Genomic DNA, 12613 nt, shown 5'->3' with positions numbered 1-12613 from the left:
GCATCTGAATTGAACACAAACACGCTTTCATCTGCAGAAGATTCTGGAAATATTTTTCTAGCTCTTTACAGGCTGCTAAATAGGAAGACGAGGCTCTTCTTTCAAAGCACCAACAATTAAATTTGCAAAGTAATGGCCAGAAATGTCTCTAGTTTCATCAACTGAAATCTAGATAATGGTGTCCCTGAGTTCATTGTTTATTTCTTCCAGAACATTTACCTAAATTGTCGGTATTTAATTTATATGCAATATTGATTCATCTTGTATATTTTGATTTAACCAATATTTGTGCAGGAAATAGGGTTGGATAGGGTTTGTAAGTTTGTGAAGAGGAATATTGCTTGCAATGAATGCTTCACATAGATCCATGTTAAACCGACTTTTTTTTGTTATCTTTGGACAAATCCCTGCTACTGCAACTTCTTGTTGTCAGAATTTGTTTGTGGTCCTTTCTTCTGCATCCTGCGATATGGAGAGTTGTCTTGACATGCTCATCTAGTTGAAACTTTTTTTGCATGAAACGTTTTTCTCGCAAACCTGACAATGTAAAACAATTCCATTATATGTAAATGTTCCAGAATGGTCAGTTTTCCATGAAATAACGTTTCTTTTTACGGGCAGTATGGCGCACAACACGTTACACACTAAACATGTTCAACTGTGTACAAGTAAATAGAAACCTAAACTGAAACAATGGATGTGGGACTAAAAGTTTGCGTAGTTTAATTTAATTGCTGTCTACGTGTACGGTAGGACAATGGAAGGGATTAACTGGAGGCAAGGGCATATGAGCATAGATTCTGTCTGCCTGTTTCTGTTCCTCTTCTGTAATGATTTCCATAGGCAGTGACCTTTCGGTTAGCGATTGCACGCAGTTCTAGGTCGCAGTCAATCTGTGAGACATCAAAACTAGATCGAGCTAGGACTGCATGTCTAAATTTTTAAAATATTGTAAACATAATGCAAAAACATGCATTGTCACTAGTTTTTAGTTAAAATATGTCCGCAGCTCGTGATCTTGCAATAGCTTTCTCGCTTCCCACGCACGACGTCCTGGGTTTGATTCCCGGCGGGTTCAGGGATTTTCTCTGCCTCTAAATGACTGGGTGTTGTGTGTCCATCATCATTGACTCCCAAGTTGCCAAAGTGGTGTCAGCTCAAAAGGACTTGCAATCCGGCAGCCGAACTCCCCCGCATGGGGCCTCCCGGCCAACAATACCATACGATCATTTCATTTCATTTCAGTTAAAATATGCAATAACCGGTGAAAAGGAGCCAAATATGCAAATGCATATAATCCAGTCACTACTGATCAGGAACAGTAGAGGGCCAGGGCCTGTAACACTTCCTTGAGGATTATCAGATATTACTTCTTAGAGCTTGACAGTTCAGAAAATTAAAGGTGTAGAAAACTAAAATGGAGTGAAGATAGGAGTAGTTACTGTGAAGAAATGCTGAGACAGAAAAAATCAATCTAAATTAAAGCCAAGTGGATGGCAAGAACCAAGGACATGTTCTAGCGCTAGTTCCCACTTGCAGAGTGCTTAGAAACGTTTCTGGAGGAAGACTCCAGGTGGCGCATGTGAAGAAACAGGCACCGAGGTAAAGACTGTCATGCTATAGAGCACGCTCTGCAACAGGGTATGGTGTGTTCACAGTATACACCTTCTGTCTACGCCCACTCATCCTAACTAATTACTTGATAGTAGTCATGACAATGTAAAAAGCCAAACAGTGTTTACATAACAGCTCATATGGGACGTGTTATTTCACATTTAGTGAAGTGAGAATAAACAGTTTTTATGTTTTACGAGTTACAGGGCAGTTGTAGGCAACCAAAAACTTTCTGGGATAGTCCTGAGATACACCTTTTTAAGCAGCTTACAGAGTTGTTACAAATCAAGAAATCCTTTGTGGCGAGAGTGTTAATGGAAAGCAGAACCAATGGTATGGCGCTCAAGTCTGCAGTGCACACACAGCATGCACTCGGCAGAGTACTTCTCATGCCTCCTCGCAAATTCAAAAGCAAAACCAACTCCATCATTCTTTCGTTCCATCCGTGTTAGGACACGTCAAATCGAGTAATCCTGGAGAACTAAATGAAAAAAACATCTGTGAATTGTGGGATCAACAATTTCCCTGAGACCGAAGAAGTGGTCCATCCAAATCATAGTACTGGGAACACACACCGGAATGTGACCACATAGTTCGCGAAGAGTTGCTCGCATCTGACCTCAGTGGTGGCATACCAGCATCCACCAGAAGGGTATCTAAGGGGCTTGTACAGAAGTTTCCACTTGCCTACCACATGCCACTGAAGTGGTCAGGTTTCTACATGCTCAGTACTGATGGTGCTGCCAAACTGTAGTCAACACATCCATAGTCCATGTGGAATAAAATCAAACCTTTGTAGAATTATAAAAAAACTGTGCAGTCTGTACCCCAGGAGGTGCTGCTCAGAAATCTGAGGGTATTAAGTTTTCTTGTGCAATTTGTCTTGAGCTGGCATACACGTGGTATCAATATTAACCTATTATAAAATAAAATGCCTAAAAATTTTAAAGCTTCTGTGAATCTGAGTAACTGATTACCGAGGTGAAACGCTGGGCGGAGATCCACAGTCCTGAGTAAATAAAAGTGTGTGATGTAAGGTTTTGTGGGAGAAAATTTATATCCATTATTCAGGGTCCATTTATGTTCTATCTGTATGGCACCCTGAAGTTAGCGCAATGGTGTAGAGCTGCAACATAAGCAATTATCATCCACATACAGTTATGGTGAGGCCACGGTTCCCACTGAAGTCACAATACCATCTATGGAGATGATGACAATAGGTACGCTAAGAACCAATCCCTGAGGGACCGTTTCCTGAATGTATAGGTTGTTGGAGCTAAAACTATCCAGACCCAGAACACTTGCAGCGATACGAAATTCTCAATAAAAACGAGCAAGCAGCTCAGGAAGATCCACTCATGCAGTGCAGACAAGCAGTGGTATTGTATGCCTTCTACATGCCAAAGAACACAGTGATATGGTGTTGGTGGAGCACAAAAGCACTGCGCACTGCAGATCTCAGATGAAACAGTTTATCTGTGGTGAACCAGAACACCAGAAAGCCACTTTGAAATTGTGAAAAAAGTCCTCTGGTTTGGAAGCACGAATACAGTTGTTGGTTGACCATTCTTTCAAATAATTTACATAGTTCATTCGTTAGAAAGATTGGTTCATAATTAGTCAAAATACGGGGTCTTTACCTGGTTTCAGGATAAGAATAATAATACTCTCATGTCAGTTGGGTGAGGAGGGGGGGGGGGGGGAGGTGTAGTGGTGGAGGTCTCCCATTTTCACCAAACATGACATGAAAAAATGTGCTTCATGCTATCCTTGTAAAGTTGTTTAAGCATTTAATCGTGGATGTTATGAAGTCCAGGGGCTGTCTCTTGGCACTCAGCTAAAATGCTGCAGAGCTCCCATTCACTAAATAAAGCATAGTGTGAATCAAGATCTTGTGCATCCAGGAAATTAAGATGAATGTGGAGACTTCAGCAAAATATGCTGTGAAACATTCAGCAATGGTTTCAGGATCCATACACCAGTACACACGTAACCATTCGAGGGGAGAGGAACTACTGTGGACAGTGAGTGGCCACAAATGCAGCGGAGTTTAGTTCACACTTAGAACGATGGGATGTGGGTTCGCAAAGAATTTGCACACTATTCCCAACACTCCTGTGTTCCACAGAAGGATGGCGTTTGTGTCACTCAACTGCCTTTCGAAACTCTGACAGCTGCAGCAATTTCTTCAGGCCAACATGGTGCAGGTTTCTGGTAGGGAGGGCCTGAAGAACAGGACATTGTTTGTTCTGACAATATTATGAAAAGGATAGATTTCTACCCACCACATACTGGAGATGTTGAGTCTCGTATACCTGTGACCCAGCATCTCCACTATATTGTGACTAACAATCTATCTTTTACACTACTGTCATTATTCCATCATGGATTTCCCACTGTTTGATATTGTTCATTCTGCAGCATATAGAATCATGTCAATAGTATCTTATACAACTCATCTGACATCCATCTCTCGACTGCTTTCATAAGTCACTTCGGAGATGAAAGCTTGTGGTTTTAGAAAGAAATATACATATAGAGAGAGAGAAATAGGAAAGTGATCGCTGTGGCACAGGTCACTGTGGGTGTACCACTGTATTAAGGGGGTGAGATGCTCGGGCTGTATACTGTTAATATTGTTGGTGGAATACAATCTTTAGGCATACGGAAATGTGTTGCAGCACCATAGTTAAGCAACCAGACCTACTGTTCTGAAATTAATTGCTCTATTAATTGGCTCCTGTGAGACATGGTTCCTCTAGCACACGAACGATCGTGGCACTGAGGTGGAAAAGAGTGGTGACAAATGTTCCAACAGCTCCATTAACTTGTGATGGATAGCTGCATCTGAGGTTAGACAGATATTAAAAACTTTTACCCTAACTGACAGGTATACCCAAACAGCCATAGCTTCCGACACAGTTGTCAATGGCACTTGCTCGGTGATAATGTCAGGGTATATGGGTGCGCCGACTCGCCCAGATGCCCTTTTGGCATTACCATAATTTTTACAGCAGGATGCATAATTTTCAAAAGTAGGAGTTGGGTTTCTAAGAACTATGTCTCCTAAAGAGCCACACCAACTGCAGAGTAAATCGCCATTAATTAACGTAGTTCGGTCAGGTGACAATGTTAGCCGTTACAGTTCCATTGGGTAAACATAAAATTGGGACATGAGAAAGTGGCAAAGGGGACATGGGAGTATGAATTACTTTGCATCCGAGTCATGCTCCACCTGAATGTGAGAGTCCTTAATCGTTATTAGTAGGTTCATCCTCAGGGGGGATGGGAACTAGATCACCTGGAGCAACAAAATTTTTCAATTTGTGCTTCTTGTCTCTGTAGCTTGTAGCCTTTGACACTGATAGGTGGTAGATTGCTGGTGTGTTTTATCCTGGAAGTGGGGGCACTTTGGCACTATTTGTATTCACTGAAGATGACAGAGAAGGGCAAAGCATCTCCAGCTGCACTGACGGGGTGGTTACCAACAGTGCTGCAGGTTTGGAGGTCAAAGGAGCTAACTTCCCCACCTCCAAATGAAAAACAGGCACTGACAAGTGACTAAGAACAGGAATTGCTGTTTGAGACCTTATCATGCTAGGTGTGGATTTGACACAATGTTTGCGAAATATGACGGCATATTGATTGGGTAAAGTCTTTCAAATTTTTTCTTAGTGTCTCAATAAGATAGGCAATCAATTGTCTAATATTCCTGGACCATTTTTTCCTTCTTGAATACTGGACTTGTTGGTGAATGAGGTGGTGGTTTTCTGGACAGCTTACACATGTTGTCCTTTCCCACATACCACAAGTGGCCTCATTAGTACAATGGGAGGACATGTGTCAACCTAGCCTCTGGCAGCTGAAACTTACAGTAGGAGGAAAACAGGGTTTAACATCACATCTATGAACAATGACTATCTTTCTCACACAGGGCATTTCCATTGAAGGCAAGGACGAAAGGTCAAGTGTCCACCCTATCATTCTTTAGTCCTCCCCGAATTGTAGCACTTGGTCCCGATGGAAAATGATATCTTGAATCCTTTTGAGTGTTTTGAGGAGAGATGGTGACTGGTATATCCCTGAGCTTATCACAGGCCTGAAGGGCCTGTGATTGGTTAGCTTTCAAAGTTTTGATCAACAGAGATGCCCTTATTATTTTCTGTTTCACAACAATTTCTTTAAATATATCCTCAATATTTTCAACAAAATACAGTGGCTTTGTTGTTGCAGAAGAGTCTCCATCATTTCTGAAGCACACAAAGAACTTTGTGAACAATCTACCTCTATTTCTCCTTGCCCAATTCTCATTCTGTGGTGTGGCCAAAGATGGAAATGCCATGGGGTTGTAAGCCTTTGCATTAAAATCTTTCTTTCTATCTGTTGAGACAGCCCTCCTGGCATGGCCATCAGTATGGTTGAGTCCTGCTGGCATGGTCATCAGTATGGGTGAGTCTGATCCATTTCATTGCAGACTTAAGTGATAGCTAACAAAAGGGGCAAAACAATGAGGGATGTGGACCATATAGGTGATCTAAATGATTAATGGAAAATTTTCCATTAACCATTTTCATTAACCATTTCATTGTAGATTAGGCATAGAAGCAATTGTCTGAGTCCAGTGTCCCTGATCAGAGAGGCACCTACTCCTCAGCAGACCGGGAGAGATTACAGTTCAGGCATCAGCAGTGCCATCGCTTTGTTGTCAGGGAGCCACAACTGTGAGGATGCATGACAATCCACCACAACAGATTGGTTACAGAGCTAGATTCTGGGTGCAAAGATAAATCCATTCTAACAGTAGGTGCAGATCACAGTGCACAGTGGACAGATAATGCTCCTTGTATGGTGAACTTCCACAGGTGGCCCTCACTTCTGTGAAATTTAAATAAGTTAAACCCTCAAAGCGTACCAAAAGTAATGAAGCAAAAGAGGCAGAGGTAAAGGCTGTGAAATGTGTTAAAACTGACTTGAAACCTAATAATAGCCTTGTCATCAATGTAAAAGTTTGATTATATATTAAAAACAAAGATTCCATGACTTACCAAATGGGAAAGCGCTGGTAGATAGGCACAATAAAAAAACACACAAACACACACACAAAATTTCAAGCTTTCGCGCGCGAGTATATACCTGTACTTTTTTTCCCCTAAGGTAAGTCTTTCCGCTCCTGGGATTGGAATGACTCCTTACCCTCTCCCTTAAAACCCACATCCTTTCATCTCTCCCTCTCCTTCCCTCTTTCCTGACAAAGCAACCATGGGTTGCGAAAGCTTGAAATTTTGTGTTTGTGTGTTTTTTATTGTGCTTATCTACCAGCGCTTTCCCATTTGGTAAATAAATAAATGTGATGTGTGTATAATTTCCGAACAGTGAAACCCCTCTTTTTACACTCTTCAATAGTGGGAAATTACTTTTCAAGTACACACATAAGCTTTATATTTCATCATCATATTGGTAGTTTGTACTTTTTGGCAAAATAAATGAATAAATTTTCGTTCATTTTAATTTCTTCTGGTGATTTTTTCCCCATCTGGTTTTCTAGTTCACAAATACATTTGCAAAATTTTGATGTCTACATCAAAAACTTAAAAGGAGTCCGAAAGTGGTTACAAGACCTGGACGTAAGTTACATGCATGTATACAACGTCAAACTGTAGACAAGAATTATATCTAACTTCAAATCATAAAACTTGCTACACAGCACAGTAAAAATAAATTTCTTTACGAAAAATATTCAAAATTCAGGATAACAGCTGACAATGGATTGTGCTGACTGATTACATAAGCTGGCACACCCAATGACAGAATTGTGTTCTATAAATGTTACCGTGAAGTTCAACGTAATAGTGCATAATGAAATAAATCTAAGTCTATGTAATTCTGTAAGACATGATACAGAGTGGAATATGCAGTTAAGTTTTAGCTGTGCTGACACACCTCATCCTAACCCACACATCAGAAATCAGGACATATTCGAAAAGAAGCACTCCATAAGTAGTGTGTGACTATTGGGACTGTATTTAAATGGTTTAGGTTCTGCTATCAGTTCTTAGCTAACCATCACTTCGGCAATTGCTATATGCTATATATTACAACAAAGCTGTACGTCATTCCCAGTCTGGTAACATCCTCCTTCAAATCCAAGTTGTTGTATTTTTTATGAAATAATATGCCAAAAATTCCCACATACTTCATACTTTTTTGGCTAGAGATACCACATCTATGACAGTTCAAATGTAGTTCGTATACCATCTGGAAAAGGTGCTACCATAGGGTCATTCCATGTCAATTTAACCAATTTGAGAAAATGTTCCAGCTGATAGTCTCAGATTTGGCTGAAATTTAGCACACCAATGCTACGAAGTGTGGAACACTCATGTACAAAATTTTAAGTTCCTCTGCCAATTAGTTCCAGAATTATGGCTTGTGGAAAGAAGGTAGCGTGACCTGGACATTGCAACCCGCATCTGGCAATCTATCTTCAGACCCAACTTCAGGTCTTAATAACTTTGGAACTATTCTGCACAGTCCAGTGAAATTTTTACAACCCAGTAACATCCACTTAGAGAACACACTCTATGAATCAAAACACCGACAACATATTTCTGAGGGAAAATAAAAAATTCCAAAATGTGATTAAAAAAATGTAATACGTTAAAAGGTACATACTGTAGGTGCCCTCTATGCCAAATATAATTTACTCAAAAAGGGTATAAAATTTTTTTGTGGTAAGTTTAATGTAGTCTACGCACACACAGAACTCATCTTTCCCATATCAGTCACACAAACAAGAGTTACATGCACACAAATATACAAAAATTTGAAAAATTACCTGAAAAACATGGATTTTCTAAGTGTGGTAGCACAAAAGGGACAAATGATATCCAAGCCAAATTTCAAACACTGCATAAGTAGACCATAATATAATATGTGGCAAAATTTCAACTTGTTATTGCATGGCATTTGTGTACAATAAAAGCTGACAGAGATGTATTTGGTTACGTTTCTTTTAACACGATTTAGCAAGTAATAGTGATGATGCAGACAGCTTGTTTCAGATATAGCTGCAGCAATTGTTGGGAACCATTAGGCAACAGAAAGTTAAATAATGGTAGTTTTCAGGGACAGAATGAGTCATTGTTAGGCAGGAACAACAAAGGAAACAAGCAACAATTACAGGTTACTCATGTTTTTAAGATTTTAGTTCAGGCTAGTCAGTACTGTTGTGGAAAGTCAGTATGGAGGCAGAAGAGTGTACTAATGGTGCTTTTGTTCAAACAAGTTGCAGTATTGGTAGAGCACAAGCATCTGAATGTCATAAAACAACATATGGAACAAAATGTGGCATTCAATTTGTACTGTATGATCTGGATGAATCAGACCAAGATTTGTTGCTATGGAGATCTGGGATACACCCTGTGGGCACAAGAAGTACAGTTCCAGGAAACTTTAGTGTTTGTTATCATCATATGAAAGTGTTTCTGGATAAGTATTCTTTCCTACAAAGAAGTTGTTTTGATCTATTTCGGTGATCCATTTCAGATTCATAAGAAGACAGTGAAGTGAAGCCTCAGAGAAATTGATATAAAATCAGTACTGAAAGTGAATCAGTGCATGGGACTTAACATGAAACCAGGACAAAAGTTATGTTCCAGGTGTGTTACACTGCTAAAAAATGAAGAACATTCCGATAATTTATATGACAGTGACGAAGAGTATCAGCCACCTACAACCACAGCAGATGAGCAATTAAATACTTCAATAACTGCTCTTGGTTTGTCTCCCATGAAGACACACAAAGTTGGGAAAAGAGGCAGGTCCAGCTATGGTAGAAGAAAACTACCAGGAGCTCAAATGGAATTAACACACAAAATAGTTGACACACTAATGGTGGAAAAGGAAGAACTATCTGCTCGAAAGGAACAGAAATCATGCCAGAAATGCTCTGATTTGGACAAAATTGTGCATGATTTGATAGAAAAATGTGCCATATCCACATGCCAGAAAAAAAGTAGTTATTCTTACCCTTGCACCTTCCATCTGATCTATTGACTACACTGCAAAGGAATTCAATGTTTCTACATACATGGTAAAGCAAGCTAGGAAAATAAAAGCAGCCCAAGGAGTATTTCCACAACTTCAGCAGGCTCAGGGTAAGCAATTGAGTTCAGAAATAAAGGTGCTAGTGTCGGAGTTTTATGAAAATAATGACTACAGCCGAATAATGCCTGGAAAAAAAAAAAAGAAAAGAAAATAGACTATGTAACGGTGAAAATGGGAAATGTACATGTATAGATGCAAAAAAGACTGTTGCTATGCGACATATCCGAACTATATGTAGAATTCAAGGAAAAGTATCCCAATACCAAAGTAGGTTTATCATCTTTCTTCAGCCTTCGGCCACACATAATGTTTGTGTATGTGAGACCCATCAAAATGCTAAGCTGATATTTGATGCTATAAAGGATTCTGGTCTGGATTACAAAGGTGCAATTAAGCTGCTAGTGTGCGACATCAGTTCCTACCAGTGCATGATACACAGGTGTGTGGTCTGGATTACAAAGGTGCAATTAAGCTGCTAGTGTGCGACATCAGTTTCTACCAGTGCATGATACTCAGGTGTGAAAAGTGTCCCCGTAAGGCAAATCTTGCAGAACACATGAATAACAAACTGTATGGTGAACTCCTTATGGATGGCGATGAAATTGTTTCTTATAAACAATGGACACACATGGATCGCACAAGTCTTGAAGCAAAGTACAGTGGAATATTTTGTTGAAATGTGTTGTCAGAAAACGGACAAACTGACCACACACAGCTTCACAGCAACAGCACAATCGGCTTATCTCCAGTTTTGTAAGAATAATTTGAAACAAGATGAAATTATAGTAATACTAGACTTTTCTGAAAATTATGCATTTATAGTTCAAGATGCCATCCAAGGACATCATTGGGACAACAGTCAAGCAATTCTCCAGCCATTTGCGATTTACTATAGAGGTGAATCAGGTGAGGTGTTTCATGAACCTGTGCGTTTTTAGTGACTGTTTAATTCATGATGCCATTGCAGTTCATGCCCACATTCGCACTGTCATGGCATATGTGAAAAACAAGCTGCCTCCCATACATTTTGTGAAATACACTTCAGTGATGGGGTAGCTAGTCAGTACAAAAACTGTAAAAATATCAAAAATTTATGCATACATTACCACGATTTTCAGATTCATCCAGAATGGAATTTTTTCACAAGTCATGGTAAAAATGTATGTGATGGTATTGGTGCTACCATTAAGCGCATGGCATCACGAGCTAGTCTGTAGCACCCTACAGAAGGTCACATTCTAACACCTCTTCAATTATTTACCTGGGTACAGAAAAATATCTCTGGCATACAATCATTCTATGTTTTGAAAGATGAGGTGAAATCAGTCGAAGAGTTGCTAAAAAGCAGACTAGAACACGTTAAAACTGTTGCAGGCACAAGAAGCCATCATCACTTCTCTCCAGCCGACTGACAATGTGCAGGTGAGCAGACTGCCTGGTTATAACTATAGGTTCATGCACAACATGTATCTTCACAGTGTGTCTGACTCAGGATTCAGAAGCAAAAGCAGCAACATACAACCAGGTTGCTATGTTATTGCTGTTCATGATGACAAATGGTGCTTAGGATGTGTTGCAGAGTGCTGTGAAGCAGAAGGTGATGTATTTGTGAACTTCATGGCACCAGCAGGACCAGCAAGATCATTTCATTGGCCACATTTGGCAGACAGGTGTTGGATTCCTTTTGAACATATTCTTATGACAGTTCCAGTTCCTAACACAGTGTCAGGAAGACAGTACAATTTGCCAATCAATGTACAGAATACAGTAGCTAAAGTGTGGGAGAACTTCTGTTCGAAGCACAATCGACTGGTTTTTAGCAGTTAAAGTGTAGTAAACATTAATGATAGGTTGTGTTAATCTGTCTATAGCTATGTTGTTGCTTAGTGATTCAACAGTTGTGGGAGAGGATAAGAACAGGCAGGACAGTTTACGATATGTTTTTACAAAATTGTGTTGTGGAACAATGGCCCATCACCAAATACATCTGTCAACTACCATTGTACACAAATGTCTTGCAATAACATGCTGAAATTTTGAGATATATATCATTATGGTCTACTTATGCAGTGTTTGAAATTTGGCTTGGATACCACTTGTCCCTTTCGTGCAACCACACTTCGAAAATCCATGTTTTTCGGGTAGTTTTTCAAATTTTTGTATTTTCATGTGCATGTAATGCAGTTTTTGTGACTGTTATGGGCATGATGAGTTCTGTGTGTGTTTAGGCCACATTAAGCTCACCACAAAAAAATTTATACCCTTTTTGAGTGAATTACATTTGGCATAAAGGGCACCTGCAATATGTACCTTTCAACGTATTACATTTTTTTAATCACATTTTGGAATTTTTTATTTTCCCTCAGAAATACGTTGTTGGTGTTTTGATTCATGGAGTGTATTCTCTAAATGGATGTTACTGGGTTGTAAAAATTTCACTGGACTGTGTGGAATAGTTCCAAAGTTATTAAGACCTGAAGTTGGGTCTGAAGATAGATTGCCAGATGCGGGTTGCAATTTCCGGGTCACGCCACCTTCTTTCACAAGTCATAATTCTGTAAATAATTGGCAGGGGAAACTAATACTTTGTACACGAGTGTTCCACACATGGTAGAATTAGTGTACTGAACTTCAGTCAAATCTGAGACTATGAGCTGGAGCCCCTGGTTGAACTGACATGGAATGACCCCATAGCTCTCATTTATTGTTGTCAACTTTGCTTATATTTGGATGGCACTGAAGTCTAAACCCAACAGTTGTTTGATAATGCAACTAGAAACATCACTGAACACAATATAGTGATTGTTGGGTTGGCAGTGTTATGAAACAAAGCACTAGGGGTATGAATTGTTCCTACTTTTTAACAACTTCTTCAGATTCCGTACTAGGGAAC

General features: G+C 39.7%; 1 protein-coding gene across 2 annotated transcripts in view; it reads right to left on the bottom strand.

Annotated features, from left to right (window-relative positions):
• LOC126162069 (nucleoprotein TPR-like) overlaps positions 1 to 12613 on the bottom strand; it is a 280494-nt gene that overhangs the window by 143172 nt on the left and 124709 nt on the right. The window lies entirely within an intron of this gene.

Source organism: Schistocerca cancellata, chromosome 2 (assembly GCF_023864275.1).
Source record: "Schistocerca cancellata isolate TAMUIC-IGC-003103 chromosome 2, iqSchCanc2.1, whole genome shotgun sequence".
Taxonomy (NCBI): Eukaryota; Metazoa; Arthropoda; class Insecta; order Orthoptera; family Acrididae; genus Schistocerca; species Schistocerca cancellata.
Note: the sequence above shows the minus strand (reverse complement) of the source record. Positions and strands in the feature narration are given on the sequence as shown.